Below are 24935 nucleotides of genomic sequence, written 5' to 3'. Positions count from 1 at the left end.
ATAGGAATGCAAATGTAGCGTAACGCGAGCCTCCAGTGCACCAGCAGCAGTGGGGGGACGAAGCAAACATACGGAGCAATAATTATCGGATTGTCAATCAAATCTAGAAGAGATCTTTTCACTTTCAAGGACTTTTCGCAAAAACAGTAACATTGGTCAAAAACAAAAACTGATAGATATTAAAAGTCATCTTGGAGAAAAGGAGATGAAGAGTTAATTCACGCCACAGGTTTACATTAAAAAAAAAAACACTATCTCGCCATTTGGGGTTGTTGAATTACCAGGAAGTGGGCTTGACATAAAGTGCTTCGCAAGTCAGTACAAAATAATAGACGGTATATACCAGTATCACAATAAAATCACTGCAATATAAAACACTTATGAGGCTCTCAAGCAAAGAAAGAACATTGTTGTTCCTGATAATCCCAGTGTGAGCTGGTCTAAAATAATGTGGGCTCACCTAAAAAAACCTTTGTGGATAACATCACATATGAGCCATTTGCTCTCTGTAGGCAACTCTCCCATACTTTTCCACATAAGTATCCATTTATGAATATGAATGAAAGCTTGTCAAGGAAATTCCATATCACTCCATTTTCCACACTGATTGCTACCGCTGATGCATTCCAGACGAGTGCATGTCATTAGGTCCACCTAATCCCACATTAGTCTCCATTACTGAGACGAGGCTTAATGATTCCACTATCTCCACAAATTAGTCTATTGCATTTTTTCTGCATGCACGCACACACGCACACACATACACACACAGTATAAACACGAACTTACACACACTCTCACATATATGTTTTCTGACTCTCTTTGAAAATCTGTTCCCAAGCAATTTCATGCATGTGGGACACCGAGGAGCCAGTAACGTATGGCTAATAATGTACGACTTGTATTAACAGCCGCGCATGACACACATTTCATTGGGTGATTTACTGGTTTACAATTCCTGCTGAAATCCATACAGCATAACAGGAGGAATAAAATCTAAACATAAATCAGCTCATGGGGTCACTCAGCAAGACCCCGACTTTGGGGATTGTGACTCTCACAATAACACACACACACACACACACACACACACACTTGCAATAGGAGCAAGGATGGATATGCTGGAGAAAAGACACGTCTTTCCAGATATATTGTGGCTTTTACTACTGCTGGCTTGTGTTCCACTTAACGCCCTTTACTTTTACACACACTATATATCACTCAGCTGACTCTCAGCTCACCGCACTACTAATCCGAGGGGCCCGCCATCCAGGGGGTCACTTTGGAAGCCCTAAATGGCACTGAAAGAGGGGGGTTGTCACCAGACAGGAGGGCTGGATCATACCTCAAAATCAAAAACATCACACGATGCCGTTTTACGCGCATCCAAGCGAGGGCAATAAATATGTTACTCTACATTCAACTCGAAAAACACCCACATTTTTCAAGTTTGTGCAGAAGCATGTGACACCACAGATGAGCATCATTGCATACTTCTTTTCTACAGTGGATTACAAAACTGTCAGAAAGAGTTACTAATTAAACAAAGAACAATCTAAGAAATAATGGCACTAGGTGACTAATGAAATTGTTGAGCCATTATAGAGCTTTTAAATGTGAAATTGATTTTAGTATATCATGAACACAAAGAAAAATTGACTAACATCACAAAAGTTAAACACGTCATTCTTTGAGACATGAGAAATACTGAAATTAAATACCCATCCCAACATATAGCTCCACAAGTCAGGATGCAGGTCTATAAATATACATATTAGCACCACATTAACACTACCCTATTATATGCTATACACAAAACAGATGTAAACCTCGTTTTCATGACATAATCTGTTTACATTCATAAACCACAACACTATATATGAACCAAGCAGGCACCAGAACAGTAGTGAAGGTCTGAAGACTCGGTGGCACATCAAGAGGGACAGCAGCTGACTGACCCCCAGGGGAGGCTCTGAGTCACCCAGCTGAGCAAACACACACAGGGCTGGAGTTTCAATAAGGCTGAGCTAACACACAGACTAATGCAGAACAGCAGGCCATGTTAGCACAAAATGCACAATCCTGGCAGAGAATATGTAGGAATATAACAGCAGAAAAAAATTTAATCATAAAGTCTAGGTTTAGGGGAATCACTGCAATGTCCCTGTGGTTCAACATAAAAAAAGAATAACACTGAAGTTCTTCATATTTCCCAAAACTCAAAGATCTTTTTCTCTGCCGAGATTTTTAAATGCACGTGACAAAACCTCCGTTTCTGGTATTCAGAATAGATGAGAACGTATTCAAGAAAGTCGCTTTGGTTTGTCAAAGGATCGAGCCGTTGCACCAAACAACCAGTCTCAGAGGAATAAAGTTCAAAAGAAATACAAAATTGTCCCTCTTTTTAATAATGTAAGCTTATACCGGAGGGTTAGTCACACATCAGGCACACATCAGGGAAAACAGAAAAAGCTCACATTTTGGTGGTATTTTTTTTAAGACAAGTTTGTCTGTTTTGGCATAAAATACTGCCTGATTGATGTCGTCGTTTGGCGCTTCCACCTGTAGCTGCAGGGCACGGTGGATTAGTCATAATTAAAAACATCACACCTTGTAGCGGAAATTTAACCCTTGACTGCACACATGACATATGCAAACATACACTGACACTGTGCAAGATCAGTGACACGGGCTTTACATAATAGTATGTGGTTATGGAAGTACTGTCAACACAGAGCTTGCTGCTTGCTCCATTCCAAAGGATCAGCACGGTGGGATCCCAGACCAACGAGGCCATCAGATACACATTGATGTGCGAGTGTGGGTGCAGGTCTTACAGCGTTGATAGCGCTGCAATATACTGTGGCACGTGGAATTATCTCAACCAAATGGCTGAATATTTTCCTTGGTTAATAAAAAAAAATAAGCCCTCGGGGCTGAATAGGAAGCCAAATGACTTGTGAAGGAAGGGAGCTTTTCACAGTGTGGGCAGCCTTGATGGTAAAGTGAAAACAGCTGAGAAATGATACAAAGCAATCATCACCAGAGCTGGAAAATCAGTTTGGGAATGAGCATTTAACATGTCTTGGTTGAAGGTTTGACTCAGGGTGAGAAGAGGAGCAGTTTGCATCATCCAATCAGTTGAATTTCTTGCAGACAAGAAGGGTTTTTGAAGTAGTCACTTCATCACAATTACTGTTTTCAGGAATATGCTGAAATATAGCCACTTAATGGCAAAATCCCTCCTCGCAGACAACTTCTGCATGACCTTAGAAAAGTGAGGAAAAATCTTAGTCCCAACAGAAATTCTAGAATCTCCTTGGTAGCAAATAAGCCATAAAATGTAGAGACAAAAATCTCCGGCATCTGCTTTTCAAAAGGCCATAAGGGAGTCTTGACTTTCTCTTGGTTACATAAACAATGGAGCTTTAAAGTCCAAATGCCTTTAACAGTACAGCTACTGCCTGGACACTACAAGTGTTACTTCCTTTTTTCTTTTCAATCTAATCTAACCTATAAGCCACATTGATCCAGTCCTAAAATGACTGAGAAACACATTTTTGGAAAAAGAAAATACATCGGTAGATAGAAATCCCTATACTGTGAGAATTTTCTAAGTATATAAAATCATCAATAAGTAAAACTTTCTAACCAAACAAGAAATGGAAAATAAAAAAGTAGATAGCACACTTAATGATAACAGAAAGAAATCTAAATAAGGATTTATAAGAAAAAAAATACAAAAGAAAAGTGAGGTCATTATGGTTGTTCCATCAGTCTGCAGCCTCACAAAAGTTTATATTTTCTAAGCAAGTCAGCCATTTCACGATACAAAATGTTTTTCAAAACCAGAAAAATCGGATTTGTCTTTATGGAAAATGAAAGAATGTCAATCTCTGTCAGCCACAAAACATTTTAACCAAAGTTATAGCAGGAAGATAAAGGCAAGTTTAACAACATACAACAATAACAGCAATAACGTTATCTTGTATCTTGTCCTGTATGTCATCTGTGCCATTTGGTGCCTTCAGTAAGTAAATAAATAAATGAAGCGCCCCAAAAACTGACTTCTGACAGCAATACTGTTAGTGCATTGCTGGTGCCACTTTGATTGTTGCATAATTTCTCAAATATGTTTTTTTTTTGGTTCTTAGTAGCTATAGCACTCATCGTGCACAATGCAGTGACACAACGGTCATGACACTTCTGACACAGTCTGATAATTAGCCCGTCTGTGGTAAAACAGGAGTGACAATGGCCAGACCATCTCACTATACAACATGAGACCGCAGATTTAAACTATTGCCCGTCATTTGTCACAGATCACAGTGAAGTCTACAATGATGAAAATCACTGTAATGTAAGGTTACACATTTCCATAAGACTTTGACATATAAACCAGTTTTTAGGTACATGTAGGTTTAAGTTAGGATAAAAGGGCTAAAGTTAGGCAAAGGGTAGTTTTGGCTGAGGGCAGAGTCAGTCTGTAATATACATTAGTCTACTATAATTTAAATCAATTTAATATCCTCAGAAGTACAGAAAGACGCAGTGTGTGTGTGTGTGTGTGTGTGTGTGTGTGTGTGTGTGTGTGTGTGTGTGTGTGTGTGTGTGTGTGTGTGTGTGTGTGTGTGTGTGTTGTGCAAGTGTTTACACAGCTGGAAGTGGAGTGCGAATCACTTCACCTGGCGGTGGTTCTCGGGGTGTCTGCTATGATCCCATTAAAAGGCAGACAGGCTCTGGCACCCACTCCACAAAACGGCAGGACTTTGCTTACCAAAATATCTCTGCATTAGAGCACAAAAAGCAGGCCAAATCCCTACAAACCCCTGCTGAATTTACTCAGGGGGCAAATGGTTCCCTGATAGCTGATTGCTCTGGCAGGGTTCAGGTGGATCTGCCGAGTGGCCTCCAGCCCAGTTTCCACTCCATTCAAGTTTCCACTCAGACGCAGACTTGTCTCCACACCTCCCTCTTTTCACTTCCCTGCTCTCACTCCAACCCGCCCATCTCACATCCTTCTCCTCCTCAGGCTCAGTCCAAAGGCCAAAAACACTCATGCCAGATTTAATGCAACCTCCATGTCGGTAGGTGCTTAAGCCTCTATCTGTCTTGATTGCCTCAGCTGCTCTCTCTCTTTATTTTCTGTGCTACATCACAACATTAGCCCGGCTGCCCCTAGAGCTTCCCGCTAGATACGGTTCACCGATGAGGAGATATCACACCGAGAACAGTTGTGTTGGAGATCAAAACAAACTCGACAAGTCTCACTTTTTGATTTATCCATCTCACTAATAACTCCTCTGAGTCATGGTCTGAGTTATAGGACGGAGCAGTCCAGCATTACAGTATCAGTCCCCAGACTGCCTCAGCAGCACCATAATCAGACTGCCTGTTCGCCCGCCTGTTCCCAAGAAAACAGAGAAGCCTTAAAGGCCCTGATGTGATACCAAGTGTTGAAGACTGACAGGCCTCCGGGGCTCAGTTACTTCTATAGGCAAGGCCTTTATAAGTACATAAGGGACGCATATTGTTTGAAAATCATGCTCAGTGTCACTCACATTGTGGATACCAGCACACAAATATCCACACATCGAAAGTTCAATCAAGTGCATGCTTTGCAACAAAGTGTGCAGAGCATGAAAGTGAGCATGGTGCTCTCTAATCTTCTGGTCACTGTCCTACTCTGTCTGGCAGTACACAGGAGTCAAGTGGAGGGACCAGAATTATCTGTGAGGGAGGCACTAAACGGGAACAGGACACTGAAGAGACATGCTGCGGTCCAGCAGGGCCTGTAATGTGGATCAAAGAAACTGAAAATGGACCAAGTCCCCGTTTCATTAGCTTGCTGTCATCAGGCATTCTCTGTTTACAGGCCAGATTGAGCAGCATTGAAAGCAGATCACTGACTGCTTGCTTATCATTTGCGCGCCGTCCAGAATAATAAAACTCAGATGTATATGGCGGCTGGTGGTGTGGCTCAAACAGAAAAGCAACCTTGCATATAGTTAGAGAAAAATAACAAGCAATTAAAACCACAGGTTTTAAATCACACACCATGACATTTGGGGCATGAGAAAAATTATGGATTGCAGTGATTGCCGTAACTTGACAGGTAGACCGAGTGGGTGAGTGTACATGTATAGATCTGTAATCTGCTTCAGCGCATACCAATGTGGCCTTCAGTCTGGAAAATCAGTTAAAACGAAGGTCAAAGCTTGGGCTGGGGAACTCAAAAACAAAATATGTCATGCGACTGTAGCCAGACACTATCACTGAACTCGACCATCCTCAGGCCATTTATAAAAGCCTAAAGCACTCGTTTCAACAGCTGGAAAATAAAATGCACCTCATCCATTAGAAGTGAAAGCAAACTGAGCTAAGATTTAAGAGTAGGGGCAATCCCATCTTCACAGTGAGCAGATACTGGCTCCCATAACAGATGGTTTAGATCAGTGTTATCAAATTACTATTCTATCACAATAAACCCTCAATTCTACGAAGCTGATTTTCCAGATGTCACATCCCCGTCTTTCCCATCTCACAAACTCCCTCTCATTTTGCCGACAAGTGTCATCTTCAGTGGTGAAAAACACACGACAAGAAAGGGAAGCAGAGACAAACACATTCAAAACGTGACCTTATTAAGTGCAACGTAAATACAAGTAGAAAGTTGGCACAACAATTGAAAAATATTTCTCGTTTCTGTGGGCCAAATCACTTTGCAGCCAGAAGACACCACCACACAATAAACAAAGAAATCAGCAGCTAAATGCATATAGTGAATGCTCAAAGTAAAATGAGATTGTGATGCTGCTATAGCACCTTGCACTCATTTTAAATCGATCCACCTATGTTCTGAACCTCATTTGACAAGTTAGGGTTGTTGTAAGGCAGAACCTAATCAACTCTCCTTCCTTATATTGAATGTTAAAAATGTTCTTTGGGCTTTATGTGTACACGTTTCATTAAATCATATTCAGTTTTAGTTATACAGAACAAACAACGTAGCCATTCCATGGTAAGGTCACAGATAAGTAGCCAACTATTCCACATCAGCAAGCATATTTAGGAAGAAAAGTGTGCATAACAGCTTTCCGTTGTTCCAGTTTGGGTTATAGATCAGAAAGACAGAAAAAGATGGGACGGAAACAGAGAGCAACATGCAAAAAAGACATCAGGCAGCAAGCTAATCCTCTCAATGCAGACTGAAAGTCAGTAGCTATAAGATAGCTCGAAGACTTGATTATTTATTTGGATTTAAGGTGCCGCCGTTACTTAGGTCTATTTATGTCTGACAGAAAAATTTAAAAACCTGTTCTTTAAGAAGACAACACTGCCTACCGCAATGTGCCATGCTCTTCTTACTGCTCTCTCACTGCCAACTGCTTTGAGGTTAGATAAAATGTAAAACTGGTTAATTATAAAGTAAGTAATTCAAGTAAAAAAAAAAGTCATTTAAAAAAGTAAGCAGTCTAAAAGCACATCAAATAAACAGAAATGGTTAAAAACTAGGCACGCGCTTTGGTTCAAAATCGACAACATGGATAAAAATACTTCTATCATGATTGAAGCTTTGGCAATGAGATGGCATTCCTGACTGAGTTTAGCCAATCTGTCTACCTTTTTTGGTGCAGGTGTGGCAAGCGGTGGCATGCTGGCTACCTCACCACATCTGATTATGTTAACACATTTAGTGCGGTTTACACATTCAGGTACGTAGCCTGAAGAAAAACCTCTCAACAGTGGTGATCTCAGAGCCTGCATTTGAGTTTTATTGAACTTTTATTTAACCAAGTGAGTCCCTGTATACAATAAGAACCAAGATAAGGACCCATTGGAAGGAGAAAGAGAATATACAGTTTAAATCATCAACAAACTGTCAGGTTTAATCCGTTTTTTTAGGGGTTTTATTTCCTTTTTGTTTTTTTGTTTCTTAGGGTAGGTTTTTCCAGCTGGTGCAAGCAACAGATTATAATGGAACTTGACCAGTTATTTACATTGTGTATAGGGGATTTTCAACAAAATTAGAACCTTATGAAGATTAACACAATTAATTTGTTCCAGATTAGGTATATTCACTCTGTCTAAAGACCATTCTGATTAGGCAAATAGAACACATTATAGGGGAGAATGCTTAATCAGAGATGCTACTTTCCTCCATTGTTTATGCAAGCAAAATAAGGCCTATTCTTTTATTGAACCATTATAAATATCAAAAACAATCCTGGAAGAAACAGGGCTTTGATGACCGAGACTTTAAGCAAGCAACTTCACACAATCCAGCTCAACTGAATTTATAGCAAAGAGTTTTTAATGTTACGATGGATCATAGATTGAGTAAACAACATGACGCGTGTCTAAATTTACACTCTGGGAAATATCTCTTAAATGCAATGTGCACAGAGGCACACTGTACAGATGCACAGGCAACATACATACACACTCAGGTGTTAGACGGCCCATGTGCAGTCGTGTTTTGATAGGCAAACGGTTGAACATTGGAAATGAGGATGTGTGTGAAAGATCGGTCCTGCTCAGAAGCCGCTGTGCATAAAGTCTTGGAACGCACACATGGAACATGTAATTGAATGAGAAACAGTCTCTCGTTGGATGGAGACAGTTTTCTGGCATGTTAAAAAAAACAACAACACAAAAAAAAAACACATGAGGTCGGTAAATGCTTGCACTTTTTGCTGCCCTCATTCTGGTTGCAACACTTTTATTTGGTTATCCCCTTTGAGTGCGCGCTTTGCTTCCTCCTTGAGCCAAAGCATGCATAATGTCACAAACCTGCGTTCAATAAAGTATTGAAAAAAGTATAAATCAGATCTAATAAAGGGTGGAAACAACTTGTTTTCATTAGAACAATGGGACTGGCAGAAGAGTTGGCCTTGCTGCTGCTGCTACTCTGTGTCTCCAGTGTGCAGCTTTCCTGCCAAATGGACAAGGTCAGCAAGCTTGGTCTCAGGACTTATAACCATACAGGCGCACACAGGTTCTCCCTGCATGGCATCTCAGCCCACACCCAGACACTTTTGCTGCTTTTCACACCAACGTAAGCTTTAAGTAATGTCCAAGTACTTAGTCAACGGCATGCTGGTAAGTATCACAATAATATGCACAGCAGCTACATGCACACAAACAAAAATAAATGGTAATGTGTACACCAGACAAGGGTTGACAGTACGTATATGTGATTTATTGTCCATGGCCGCAGAGAAATAAACCACATGTGTCAACAAGCTTTCAGTTTTACTTGCTTTTTGCAAGTTGGCTGCCACAATAAACTGAACCCATCTCATTTCCCTGACTCCCTGGGAAAGTTTTAATTGACTCCAAGAAGAATCTGAATAAAGGCCAGTTTCCTTATTTGTACAGGACTTGTATGACATGAACACGGAAACTCCCCACTGACCCGTGAATGCATTTTGCAATTTTTGTCATTTTTATCAAACTGTCAGGTATGAAGTTTGATCTTTGCATTTTTAAATGATCTCGGTTGTTCATGTAGCATCACAATGTGGAGCATGACAAAACACACCCGTTACAGATGTTCAGTCATCGATGCCCAATAAGGTCTAATAGTTCAATTAGTAAAAAAAAAGGAAAATCTATATATAGGACGGAGGGACACACACGCACGCACGCACGCACGCACGCACACACACACACACACACACACACACACACACACACACACACACACACACACACATACACACACACACACACACACACACACACACACACACACTTTCACTGACATCCTTTCACAGACATTTCACTTGTTCTCATAAATTAAAAATACCTCTGGCCTGCCCGTCTTCCACTGGCTGCAAAAGTTACAACAGCTTTTGGCACACAATGTGCACCATTACTACACACTCATGTACGGCTTGGTTAATTGTGCATTCTCAGATGACCGATTGGAACAGTCGTGGCAAAATAAAAAGTCTTCTTGTTCAGGAAACATGAGACACTCCAGAATGTGGAGAGCTCAGAGTATTAGTGGTTCTTTCCTCTCTTGGCTGCAAATTTCCTAATTGCATTTAAATTCGACCATTTTGAGAGCCTTTTGCATTTTCTCAACATGAGGTCCCTCGATTCCAGGCTTGCCCGTCTCATTTATTTATAGCAATTCCCGGGCTTTTTATAGTTCAGTCACACCGGTGAAAGTTCAATTGGATGTTTTCACACCTCCAGTGGAGCCATGTGTTGTTCGAATTGAAGACTTTTCCAGTCCATCACAAGTTGAGTGCTTTCTAGCATTGTATGAATATGCCTGATTCAAGAAAAGTCAAGAACACTTTGGAGATAATAGTATACTAAATTGATATAGAGCCGAAATCTAAATTGTATTTTATCCTTTCTTCCTAACAATGTGTATTACTGTCGCTGTGTGGAATAGAAAATGGGGTTTACATTCTAACACGAGCCTCCCAATGGGAGTCACAATAAGCACAATAAACCTCAACTGCACTCATAGCTGGCCTGCCATCTTGATATTTCGGATTATCAAGGAGTGGCTGTGTTATACTAAACATATTTTCCACAAAGCAAGAATACTGAACTTAATGTCCAAGCTCGAAGGCCTTCTTTGTTGACCTTGCATGCTACTCCACCTTTCTCTGACAATCCAAAGACATTCTTTTCACATTAAAATATGACATGTGATGGACTACTGACCTTTCCAAAGTTTAATTTTCCCTTCATCCAACATCAGCTGATTCTCCGGCTCCTGTGACCCTACAATGAATAACACAAGTACTGTCAGTTTGATTGATTAATGTAATGTGAGGAACAAATGTGTTTGTGGCCTTCTGCGGGGTGCTTTTGCCAAAACATTTGAACATTAGGGTCTATTTTATGTACTAATTCATGAGAATAAAAGAAAAGCAGGTTGGCGTGCGGACATGGACTCTTTGTGCATTCTACGACAATCAGCGTTACCGGACATGACCTCCTGCCTAATATTGTCTAGGTAATGCTTTGTTGCTGTCAGGACATAGACTGGACTATCTTTATATCAGAATCAACATTACTTACATCAGCAATTTGTGTTAAATGAGTTCATCTGTTGGGTCAGACCACACAGGCTGCTCATGACCATTTTTCCTTGCTTGTTCCACTTTCTCTAGATACAGATCACAACACACCAGGGAAAAACACAATAGCTGTGATTTAAAAAAAGATCCGACCAAATTGTTTAGACACAACAAGTCAACCCCTGTAAAAATCCCGTTGTGGTGCTGAAAACGTTTTGGCTTATCAGTATAAAGCTTTGTTTGCACTGTGGCATGTGTCTGCAAGCTAATGATTCTCAATTCCATCCAATAAATTCATTCAAACACAGAGCAAGTATGTTCACAAAACCAAACATGGCTAAAACAAGTTACATTTAGCAAAACCAACAGAACTTACATTATTATAAAGTTTATATTTTTGTTTGACTATGTCTCTCGGCTGGCCTGGGAACGCCTTGGGGTGCCACAGGAAGAGCTGGAGGAAGTGTCTGGGGTGAGGGAAGTCTGGGTAACTCTGCTCAGACTGCTGCCTCCGCGACCCGGACCCGGCAGAAAATGGATGGATGGATGGATATTTTTCTTTGAAGAAAAAACTTCTGCAGCAAAGACTCACATTGTGGTATCACTCGTGTTTTGGGCAGCTGACACGTCGTTGGACCTCAACTTTAATTATCAGACAGTTAGTAAGTGCCACCATTAAGACATCTCCATGAGGTGTTCGTGAGAATACTTTAAATAAAGTGCTTTTCATTTCAGCTTTCTATTTCTGTAACAAAAACTCAGGTGCTCCCAAATGTAAATTGTGGTCAGCCTTAATATGAGGAGTCAGCCTTGGCATTAAAATGACTTCAGCTGCTGCTCAGACTAAGACAAAAAGGATTATCAATGTGTTTCACAGCATTTGACCACACATGAAAAGAATCCATATTTAATCGATGAACAGAAGATAGGAGAACTTCATATTTTTGGCTTTGCATCATAAGCAGGAGTGTGGTTGTTATGTATTGTAAACCCAGACACCATTGTGATGGTTGGTGTTAGTCACAGGGTTATATAAAGACAGTAAGATGATTAGGGAGAGGGTATTTAGTGGGGCAATGAAAAGCAGACCGTAGCTCATGGAGCTACATTCCATGATTGAATCCACATTTTCCTCCTGGAACACACAGATACTCTTTTCCTCTGTTGCTATCCCTTCGGTGCTTTTCAAGCAAAGGGAAATACACACAAACACTGGTCTTCACACTGACACAGAGCCTCGGGGCAGTACCGTCCCAGCAACAAGTTTAGGGACTGATGTTACAAAAGTAACAACAAAAATACCAATCCAGTCATTAGGATAAAGCCTTTGAGCCAAGGTTTTACAACAGGGATTCCTGTGCGAACACAACCGGAAACATTACCTACACTTTAAAGCTATGCAATGGGAGGTGTTTCACTTTTGTTCCCGGTAAATCACAGTCATATATGTATGTGAGGAGTGTCAAACTGAACAAGAGCCATGACAAAAATCTAACTCTTTTCAAGTGATCCCAAGGTTGGACTAAGACGTAACAGGATAATTCCAGTCTTTAAACTCACAGAGACGATGACTACACAAGCATGACTTATTCTTATTTCTGTTTCTAATTAGGTCAGACTCCAGCTTTTGCTTTTATTGTTCATCTGAGTATCAGACCCTGCAGTCCCACCTGCATCAAAACAACTGTTCCAAGACCTAGGGGTGACCCTCAAGTCTTTAATACTGCCTCATTGCACAGCGAACAGTCAAAAATATTTTTTTAAACGTACAAACATAATTGTAAACAGATTGAAAATGAAGCTTTCAAATATGAAGACTTTGGGTTTCCAATTGATAAGAATGAAGAAACTCAGAACTGCCAATAACAATTTCAAGCTATGCTTTGGGTATAAGGACGCTAATATAATTGTTTTGCCAAATAATCCGATAAGAAGTCTTATTATTCATGCTTGTGTAAAATAAGGTTTGGCAAAGAGTTTTCACTGTACTTTGTTTCAGGGTTATCAGACCCTCAGTGATTTATTCTGCAGGCCAGCGGATGACTTCACTGCATTTAACATAACCCATTAAATCACACATTAAGTGGTCCTTCTCGCTACAATCCTGGCAGAAAGTTTAGGTGAACATGCAATTATTATGCACATATATTTGTCAATCATGTTGAAGCATTGAGGCCATAGAAGGAGATGCTAGTTCATATTAGTAGATACTGGAAGTATATCATGAACTTGTCGGACTCATTTGAGCCGCTGCTCACTCACTGGTGTGGCAGGTGATAAATCAAACATGTAAGTCAAAACAGATATAATCTAATCTTCAGTGATAAGAGAGGAGCTTCAATCACAAAGCACAAGGGACCTTTAAACAGAGGAATATGATGCACTGTTTATGTGTAAGATGAGTCTGCAGGAAGCATCAACTTAAATCAAGAGCCTGATGTAATCCAAACCAACGTCCTATTTGAAAGCAGTAGCACTGACAGCCTGATGCCCAGTCACACTTATGCAGGAACAAAAACATTGCAGCAGTCAGCACAGAAATACAAACATAGACAACAGCCTCACCACAGCCAATCCTATCATATATCCCTCCACCAGCAGAATTAGGGAAGGCCAGGAACTTGTACTAAACCACAAGTCCCCCAAGGATTTGGGGGCAGAATGAATGAAAATCCAGGCACACATCACACTGCTGTTTACCTGTCTATGATTAGGGCTTACATGTAAAACACTAAAAGTAATTTCAAACTGAGTTGTAGACATAAAGGTCTGTGATCTCACTCTAAAACACTTAGGGGCAGTGACATGTACCAATAAATCACACATTGGGAAAAAAATGAGTCCTCCTGCAGTCCAAACCAAAAAGTCCATTGATTTATTGAGAGGAGGGCAGCAGTATCATATTCGTGTTGGACCGCAACACTTTCTGGCAAGCGAGACAACTATTCCACCCCCTAAGCAACAAGCACCCAACGACTCATTCTAACCCCTTCCGGCCCCCACCTCCTCCTGCCTAGTGGACATAATAACTTACCTCCACCAAGTTAGAGCTGTTTGTGAAGCAGTGAAAAATAAAAAACAACACTGAAAACCAAACGTCCCTTTTAGCTTCAGCTCTGTTCTGCCAAGAAAATTACATTTACGAGAAGGTTTGTCTACAATAACACATTAAAGCCCTATAAGTTGGGAATGGCTGTTTTCATTCCGCCTACAGGAGGAGTGTTCAATGGAAAGTGGATGTGAGGAGAAGGTCTGGTTGGAGTCAAAGTACACTGCAAATGTACTGAAGTGGTTATTTGCTGCAGGAAGAGTGGGTGTGAGAGTTAGACACAGACATGCAACGTATCTTTGAGGGAGCTGAAGGTTTTTAGTATCGTGGTCAGCTTGGATCCAGAGGCAGTGTTAAGAGTGTGCCTCGTGTCTCAAACAATGCTTCTGAGTTACAGCACATTGTTTGAGGTTAGGACGTGTGGTTGAGTAGAGGTCTAGAGCCCAACCGCTTGTGACTCCCAATTCAGACCTCTGCAGTCTCATCGGAAAAAAAAACGTGAAGGCTCAGGAGTCAAAAGTTCATCTGGATTCAGTCTGTTTTCTCAAATTGATGTATCTATACAGACTTTAACCACTTTATAGCGAGTCCCAGAAGACATTGGGCAAAACATCGTTACACTCTGCAGGGCTACCGGTTTACCATAGAACTAATACATAAAGACAGACAAACATATCCACATAGTTTGCACTTAAAATCACCAGTTACGAGAACAAACAAGTCTTTCAGTTTTGGAGCGAAGTTGGAGTACCTGGAGAAATCGCAGTGACGCAAACATTACATGGAAAGGCCCATAGTTGAAACTGGGTGTTCTGACTGTGATGCCAGCGAAGGAAAAACTACATTACCACTTAATATATAAACACTACAACTAGCTAAGCAATGCTTTTGTTAAAATAGAGTTTCTAACTTTTGTACTTCTACATAGGTTTTCTTCACATTGTTGACAGCTGAAAGAGATGATCTTTATTGACCCTGTGATTCAAGGTAATATATCTATAATATACCTCACTATAGGCTGGGGCAGCTGGTATTAGAGGTAAACCTCGGATTCCAAGCTCAGCAGCGTGATTGTCAGCTCTAAAAATCAATGAGCAAAATTGTTCTTGAGCAAGGTGCTAAACCTTGAGTTGTTCTTAGACCACTTTCCATCACATGAGGTGGTTGGGCGTGTGTTTATGTGTATGTACAGGAGTGAATAGGACTAAATGACTGTGTTAAATGACTTGAGACTCCTAAAGTATTGAGAACACACTATATAAGCAAAGTTCCTTTGCTTATCTGCTGTGAGCTGTGTCAGATCCCACAGTCACAGTGTGAGCCTTACAAAGGACAAGCATGCATGAAATATAAATTTCTATGGCAGGAAAGAGCTAACAACATTTGGTGGGTTACCTGGTGATGGAATAAAGTGTTAACTCAGTTTTTTACTTTCAACAATTTTGAGAGGAAACCTTCATTGTCTTTATAATCGTTTAACCTGAATGCCATACTTTACTTAAACCTTGAAGCAGTATGATCTGAAAACCTTAACTGAAAATGTGCTTTGCATCTGTTTCAATAGTCTCAGAAAAATAAATGGCCGCCTACAAACACCGCCTACTCTCAAATAATGAAAAAACAGCAGGATGATTGTAGCTTGATCCATGGACATCATCATCAACTTTAGTCATGAGACGTCTGCCCTACTCAATCATGAATTGTCTGAAAATCACTTTTTGATTCTGTTTAAGTTTTATCACCAAGTTAGCAGGCCCTGCTCAAAGTATATTCCAAACAAAAAGTCCAGTTGCCTCTGTAATACTTCAGCATAATACAAAAAGTCTTTTTGAGTGTGAAATACTTCGGGTCTGTTTTGGTGTTATGAACCTGAGACGTTGAAAGGTTTTCCCAAGACAAATGACCAAGTTCAGGTGACCTGATTAAATTACTTTGAGATGAGTTGACTTTTGGCTTTTGTTTTTGCTCTTTGCAAAACAGGCATACTTTATTGGATCCGTTGCCCCTTTTCTGTTGAACAAGTTAAATTGTTTTATGCTGACCATGTGACCATTGTTGTTAATGTAATTTAGTGCCGAAGTCTGTGACCTGGGTACCAAAAATACACTCGACACCTAAATAAAACAAACTAATAAAAATTAAAAATAGATACACCATGGTCTTGAAGACCACCACAGGCATTTTGTGTCTCAACTATTTGTTGATCTCAATGAAAACCGCAGGGAAAATGCACAAATAAACATACAAGTGTGTCTCTACTTTGTAGCATAAACACCAAATAATTCAGTTTGTAAAGAAAGTGACTAGCCCTTGCATGTGCGCACACACACACACACACACACACACACACACACACACACACACACACACACACACACACACACACACACACACACACACACACACACACACACTACCGTAAATTTGCCCCTAACAACCCAGATTTATGCAGTACTGTGACCGTACCTTAATCTTAAAAGTAGTCCTCAAGCAACATCTTAACAGAAGTTTAGTGTTCTCCTGTCTTCTGGCCCCACAAAATGAAAAATACAAGACCACACACGCATGCAGACAATCCAAGGTGATCTCCAAGCTGCTTAGCACAGACTGGAAATGTGTTCAGCTCGGCTGGCCAGATTCATTAACTATCAAAGCATATCAAAAGTCAACTGACATCACTGTATCAGGGGGGCCAACACAGCTCAGCAACACAAGGAAAAGCTATTGCAGAGGTATGGGGTTGGAACTGTACTCAGATGGTACTGGTCCCGTGATGCCAACAGGAAAAACGATATATATTCGATTTTGTGAAATAATACTAGGACTAAATGCAACATAAAATATCAATTTCTGGGAAACAGTGGCAACGTCATTGACATTTAGGAGCCACATGGATCCTGCCTGCTGTTAGGAAAGGGGCTTAGTGAAAGAGGCAAGCAAAACAACATTCTCCAGCTATGCTAATTGGCATACTTTCACATGGGCTGGAATGCTATGATAACATCCACCTCTATTCCCTGAGGGGGCCTTGATCCTGCAGGCGTTTACTGGGTCAGAGGACCTTGATGTGGATGAAAGCAAGGTAGAAGGGCTCCGTTATGAATATACAGAGTGGGGGATGGTCTCTTACTCTTGGACACACATGTGGTATTTGGGTATGTTGGGGGATGCCGATGCTTTCACTGAGAGTGTGTTGATGCATTTGGTATAGACGAAGGCTTTGGCTTCACTTTTTGTCATTGAGGGGCCTCCTTTGCTGTCAGGTAGCTGTCACACCCCGTGGACAGTGGGGGGCTATGAGGCAGTGGAACTACCCGGAAAGTGAGGTGGGTTTTGGGACAAAGTGGAGCCCTGTCTCCACGGGGATGGTCGCGAAGGCATGGGATTGATGGGGTGGTGATGAGAGACGAAGATGTCAGGGAACAGACACCCATTGAGAGTGGGACCAGTAAGAGAGGCCAACTGGGGAACTTAGGGGCCCATCATCACCTCCACTTTCTACCCTGAACTGAGTTGGAGAAATTGGGGGAGGGAAGAATGGAGAAGAGGGGAAAGATTGTCCAGTGGAGTTCACACACATCAAATTACTATGGGTTTATTATTCTAGAGTGTGACCTGAGCCAGCTGCACTAGTGTCTCCGGAACCTACAGTATATGTGCATGCAGGATGCAATGAATAAGTTATTTCACTATGCTGGCGAGGTAGAAAAAAAAAAAAAAAAAAAGTGAAAAAAACATTCAAACAGTCCGTGTATGTGTTACGATGTGGTGCTTTGCAATAGAAATAACAAACTGAGCTGGCTTTCCCTTTTGAAGGGCATGGCATTTTGGGTCACAGCTCCACCGCTTGGCCTCAGAGATATTTCTGAGACAGAAATATGAGACCGATAAGAATCAGTCAGCTAAGGTCATACCAGGTAGTCACAGGGGGAACGTTTTCTCTCACTGATCCAATACCTCCAGTCAGGGTTTCTAATGATACTTATTTGCAATTCAGTGCCGGTATTTACTTTTTTATCAAATCTCAAATCTGAATACTTCATTGCATGCAACTCATTAAATTCATTTGGTCATTGTTATGCCTTTGTTGTTGGTAGATGAAGAAAAATGAGAAGAGACAGATGGGAAAATAAATGGATCAAACCAAAGTCCTCTGGTGGATGCAAACCAAGGACTTTGTGGTTTCGAGTTGGCAGTTTAATCCTTCTCCATGATTTTTAACTTAAGTAAAAGTTTTGGTGAGCTAGATCAATGCCTCTTAAAAGTAAGGTTATGTAGCATTCAACCCCATGGGATAATAAATTCACGCCACATTTTGAAACCTCTGTCATGTATCTTCTGTCATTTCCAGTCATTCAGAGTTAATTTACTGTCTTTGCAGTTCTCGAATGAATGTTGTTGCATTTTCTTAAAAGTATTCTCACTTAGATTCTTAGACTTGAGGTGTTATTCATTCCAGGGAGCCTCCTCTGGCTCGGTCCACAGACAGCGAGATGGATGAATTGAGTATTGTTTGGGGTGCATGTGGCACGCACGTCAAGGGACAGAGTAACCAGAGACAGACCCACTCTACATCCCCACCAGGGAGCTGAGCCAGAGAAACTTTAGTCACGTTCAAATAAATTCTTTCCTGTCCAAATTGACACCCTTCCGTTGCCATGGTGTGGATTTGGTTTAGTTTACAGTAATTTGGAGTCTGGGTGGCACAGGAATGTGGTGAGGGACACAGGTTTGTGGCGCACTCAATAGAACTCACATAATCCAAATATTGGGTGGGATTTGAGCACTTATCAGTTTTCACACATACAGAATGTAGTTACTGGTAGAATTATTTAAATCTAGGTATCCTTTAAGTCACCAACTAGCTCATGTTCTTATTTAGCTGAAACGTCGCTGTTTTCACAGACGAGTTACTGTATCTCTATGCGCTCTGTCCTTCCGACCTCATTGCCGGAAGGACATGTGTTTGCATGTTTTCCCGTTGAGTGCGTGAGCTTCTTCTGGGTACTCTGGTTTTCTCCCACAGTCCAAAAACATGCATGTGAGAATTAATTGTGATTGATGTAATAGCAATATATTGGTTAAGTAATTGCCTTGAACAGCATCCTTTACCATGGGTGTGAGTACATCAGTGGGTGAATGTGACTAACAATGTAAAGCAGGAGTATCCAAAGTTGTTTCGGTCAAGGCGATATACACAAAACTATACCAACTGCAAGATCACTCATTAGAGGTAAAGTACATCACTGAAATTGACTGCAATTCTATGCACTCTTTACTTCTGCCATTTTTAGTCCCCAGCAGCACACAAAAAACATCATTTGAAACTCTAATAATTCAGAATGTGTGTCGTCGAATAGCCCTTTGTATTACTCAGTAGCCTCAAAGTATTTAAACTTTGAAGCTGAAGTTGCTGCAGAACTTGAAGCTGTTCTGCAGCAGTGGAAGTTGGTTAAGCCTTGAAAGTTAGTGCAGAATGTGGAAGTTACAAAATATAGTCACTTGTCCAAAAAGGTTGTATGAGGCCTCAGGATGACATCTTTTGCTACCAAGTTTTCATGGCATCTTAAATGGTACTACAGAGCTAAAAGGGCATAAAATGACCTATTTTAAAGTAGGGTTAGGAAAAGGTGCACACCTCATGAGAAACATACGACTGTCTCTAAAACCTAGCAGATGCTAGCTGAAGCCGTTTTGAAGCTAAACCAAAACTTCCCAGTGCATCTGCTGCTAATAAAAAACAATGATCAACCTCAACTAACCAAAAACATGCAGTGGTGTATGTATAGTTTGCATCAGGTATTGTATAGACGGACCAACAGCAGGACAGAATTTTTGCATGCTTGAGACCAGTACCACTGGCAGTCTGAGTTTTGGTCAATTTCAAACGACAAACCTACATGTGGTGCTCTCTTCATTTTCAACAGTCGAGATCTAATAAACGTTTCCCATGTACACAGGGAAGAAAGACACATGGTGTTCATAAGCTGCATAATGCTCTCCCTGCTAAAAGGTAATGGAATCCCCACGGCACCAAAAAATGAAAAACACACACGTGGTTCTATAGTGTATGCACACACTGATGGCCCTACAGCTTTCTTACACTCACTCTGTCCGATTCCCCGTCTCCTCCACACTATTCACCTCTCATATGATCGTGATCTGAATTGTCAGCGCCCCTTCTGAATTCCAGTTTTAATATAAAAACCTGAATTCAAAGGGGAGATGACGCAGGTCTGGAATATAGCTTTCATTTACCTCATCATCTGTCTTTCCCTCATTGGGTAACGACAGGACAATATCCTCATGTCAGGTGTAAGAGTCAGTACAACCTTAATACGCTGAGCCAAACCGCATGTAAAGGTGAGCATTAGTGTAAATGTTTACCTCTTTCGTAAAGGAACCCATTTTTAACCTCAAAGAGTTTTAATTCCTGTATCTGAAACATTTTGTAAAAGTGTCTATTTTTAACATCAGAAGTCATTTTCATGTCAGTGCCAGACACAGTAGAGAGAGAGTGTTGTGAAAACTTGGCAATGGAAGTTATAATAAAAGAAAAGATAAAGCAGCATTGCTAAAGAGCATTATGTGGGCTTTTGCAGAATTACCTAATATCAACACCATGCTCAAACTGCTTTGTGCTAGCTTGAACCCAATCAGAGGCAGCTCTATACACACAAACCACAGAAATAGGAGAGATATTGGTGGAACAGACTGAGCTCAAGCTTGGCCATTCAATATACTTGTGTATTCAAAGACATAAATAAATCTAGTTATGCAGTATTATGCAGTGGTTATGCTTTCCAGTTACATATTACTGTGAAGACTAAAGCAGTCTCACTCACTGAGGTTCATAAAATCGTATGCAGCGGAGGGACAAGTAGAGGCCAGCAATGCTTCAGTCTGCCTCAGAGCTCCACAGTTTCCATTGTCTGGAATCGGGCTCCCAACAGAGCATTACTCCAGAGGAGAACTTCAACTCTACAATCTAAACCATCCTCCATCTACAACTGCAGTGCTGATGATGTCGGCAACGCGGACCGCTGGTTCCACTGGGGTTCCTACTCATAACGAGAGACTTCAATGCATGTCAATGTTTATAAAAGTGGACTATTATCCTTATTGCTATTGAGTATTGCCATATGCAGTTGCCCTGGCCATGACCGCCTACAGCCCGATTATTATAATAAATCTGTCAAGAAACAAGGCGAAGAGTAAAGTTTCTTTATGACCATCAGTCCTCTTTCCAAAGCTGATCATCACTTTGAACAAAAGATAAAATAGGCAGTGGGTGCACAGTTGAGCAAGTTAATCTCTCGATTTGACAGAAACACAATAAAACAACAAAGAGAAGAGTACCTGTGAAACTACCCGTGTGTGACTACATGGCCAGGTTCAGTCCACGACAGTTAACATTGATACATGAAGCAACAAGGAGCATTTTAATGTATGCTGGCAGTAAATATGACAAAGTTCTGACTGGCTGATAGGAGATACAACACTGAGTAAACAAGGCTGTTGTTTTTGTGATGACACACTTGAAAAGAGCGACGGGTTTGATCCAGGCACATGTGGAAACTTGCTGGTTAACTTCATTCTTCTTGAGCGTCCTTTTTACATAAGCACACAGCTTAATATAAGCTTCAAGGAGAGCCAGGTGGAGACACCCAGTAGAGAAATTCCAGAACAGCAGCATTAAATCAACTGTCAAGACATACATGTGCACAGGCTGTTAAAAGTTCATTTGAGTGAAAGGTTTTCATATGTGGGTATGTCGCAGCAGACAAAAAGAATTTTCACTTTTATGACATCCCCTTTCAGATTTTTTTTTTGCCTTTACTTGACTGCACAAAAAGCCCGCATGTGAATAAAAATGTACTTCAAGTGCACCGAACAGCTCTCCTTTCCACCTTATCTGTCAGTAAAGGACGCAAACTACTCGACGAGTGCTTAAAACCACTTTTAAGATTTGAAGAAGAGTAGGGAAAGCACCTGCAATTGGGTGGCAAGTGTGGGGGAAGTTAATGACATAAGCCAGAGAAGCAGCAGACGTGGAAAAGAGAAAAAAGAAAAAAGAAAAAAGAAAAACATTTGACCCAGCCTTGCAGAAGATCTTTAACTCCTCTGGACTCAACGACTCCACTGGACAGCAGAATGGCACAAGTCTAAGAGTGTGCAGAGAGTTGTGGACAGATTTGCATTCTTGCATACAGTTTGAATTAATGACATTTGCGTGCATCATTTTGCATCTTGAGACATTGCCCAAGACTTTTGTGACAGTCGGTGGGAGCCAAGCCCTGGCTCTACTACTCCATGTCGGATCTGGTCATGTTTACCCAGTTCTGATGGAGTCCAGATGGTCTCCCAATGACTCTCCTTTGGAAGAGTTGCTGAGTCTGGACCAGTGTTTCCAGCAACCAGGCAGAGCTGGGAGGATCATGTCTGATCGGACAAAAAAAAGAGCACAGATGGTTCTAAATTGGGAGACAAGAGCTGGTTGATGTTCCATCACGGCAAGGCTGGATATCAATTTAAGTGTGAAATACTTTTTGGGATGGAAAGATGATGTCCATGAAAAATGACAGAAAGCAATTTGCTTCAAGTCTCTGTGGACTGTGGTTGCCTTGGTGGCAATAATGCACAGCACGTTTGCTTGAATACGAAATAACATTAAAAAAAATAATCCAACACCACAACATCTTTTCAGAGAATGTAAAATGGCGTTCTTGTTAAAAACTGCGTTCTTGTTTAAAAAAATACATGTAATTTCTTGTGGGCTGGATTTCACACTTTGTTTTGGGTTGCCTCAGAAGGAAACTCGGCCTTTCATTCCAAAGCAGTGCTTCAGGGAAAATAAGCCTCGGCACAGTGCATAGATGGTCTGCACCATCCTCCTTTTTCTCACTGGAAAAGCACTCTTTAGCCCTCGGGGTAATAGCTTTCATGCGCAGAAATCCAATACTCCAAACAATACTATAATAACGTAGAAAAAGATTTGTGTTATTGCTTTGCACGTCATATTGTTCAGCCTTTGAGAGATGAGCCTCTTATGACAGCTGAAGTTCTGATGTGAAGTCTGTTTTGATAAGTCACTCAAAGTTTATCATCACTCTCTCTCATAGATACCCCCCTATACACACTAGCACGGAGGGACACAGTCAGGAACCTATAAGGCATAAATCTGTAGGTCATTACAATATTTCAACCATGTGTGTAATATCGACCCCGGAAACGATACGTTTATTGAAAAAAGTGCCTCAAGCTAATATATATTGTATAAAATCAATCAAGTTGCCAGTATCAAAATACCATGAAAGTCAATCCTGAATCAGTTCAGTAGTATGTTGAGGTAAGTAGAAGTGCAGCTGCATATTCAATGTAGTGTGGGTCGAGGAAAAAGACCATGAGGGATGTACGTGACATTCTGCAGCAGAGTCAGCGACGAGTTGAAGAGGAAGCCCATATCGAAAGAGTGTCACAGGCCATTTTGTGCGAAAAGAAGAAACGCTTAAAAACTTGAACCATGAGCAGCTTAAAGAGCTTGAAACTACACACGACTTGGTAAATCTGTCAAAATATATCACGCTGTCATGACTCTCACTGCACTCTGTATTCTGGTCACTTGGTCATCATTATCCACACGTTGGGGAACTTCACTTATAACTCAGTCCATCGGACTGCTTCCCTTATTTACCTCCTATGTGTCACATATTCATTGCAGTTAAGATTTGTGCTTGAAGCCCTAGATTACCTACTACAGCATTGATTCAGTATGTATAGAGACTAACAAAAAGACATTTTTGTTCCTATAATCTTTAACACGTCACAGCAGTATGTATTGTTGTCCCATTTGAGTCCTTTAGCATATTTTAAACCTAGTCCATGTAGCACTTTGAATTTTATAGAATTCATCTTTATGTGCTGTACAGAAACTGTTGTAGCAATTACAACTTTGGAAACTGTTGCAACAACATATCATCAGTAACTGGTGCCCTTCTGCTGTGCAGGGGGACGTGCGTTTGTGTCCCGGTTGGGCTTTATTGTGCAGTGTTCAACACTAATTTGCTCATAGGTGTGAAAGTGATGTGTGTGCCTGTCTTGTGATGGGCTTACAACCTGTCCAGGGTGTACTCTACCGACGTCCATTGTTAGGTGGGATCCCCGTATAGAACATGAATGGATAGAGGCCTCTCTTAAGAATGAGACTGTTTGTGGCTGCATGTGTAAGTGAGGTTGGAAATGTTTAAAAACATTGATTAGATTTAAAAAAAGTTTTTTATGTTGGTTTCATATAATTTAATTATATTAATAATTGATACTGGCATCAGCCACCACATTTCTTTTGGTATTTGTCTTTCCTGTCTAAAAACAAAGTTAAAATATTACCTGCGATTACAAGCTGGAAAAAACACAGCAGACCTGCAATAGATATAAGTGTTTAATTGTGACAGTTTTGACAGATTTGAAAAACATCCAAGTCAAATCAAAACACACCCTGACTTTCATAATACAAGTCCTCATTTTCCACCCAACCTCATACTTTGCCACAGGCTGTTGCTGCAGCTGATGTCAGTTTTACCAAATGTTGATACCACAGATAAAACACGCGTTCACGGATTTATTCGTACACAACTGTGAGGCATACAGACAGTTGGGCAGGTAGATAGAGTCTGAGTTCAGTGAGGACACAAGCATTTCAAAATGTGTCTCACTCAGCGTTGAAACTCAAGAATCACTGGTAATGTTCAAAACAAAAAGGGGAAAGCAGAAGAGCAAATATGCACATGCACGTGTGCTGGATTAAATATCACCAATTGCGCTCCAGCACTGCCTCGGTA

The 24935-nt window shown here is 40.8% G+C and overlaps 1 protein-coding gene across 1 annotated transcript in view; it reads right to left on the bottom strand.

The window, feature by feature from the left end:
• Positions 1-24935, bottom strand: part of znf469 (zinc finger protein 469) — a 179831-nt gene that overhangs the window by 141069 nt on the left and 13827 nt on the right. Inside the window, exon 2 of the mRNA XM_080504888.1 lies at positions 10690-10749. The gene's annotated coding sequence lies outside the window, so the exon portion shown is untranslated. The remainder of the gene's footprint in view (positions 1-10689; positions 10750-24935) is intronic.

This window comes from Blennius ocellaris (assembly GCF_963422515.1).
Source record: "Blennius ocellaris genome assembly, chromosome: 11".
NCBI lineage: Eukaryota > Metazoa > Chordata > Actinopteri > Blenniiformes > Blenniidae > Blennius > Blennius ocellaris.
Note: the sequence above shows the minus strand (reverse complement) of the source record. Positions and strands in the feature narration are given on the sequence as shown.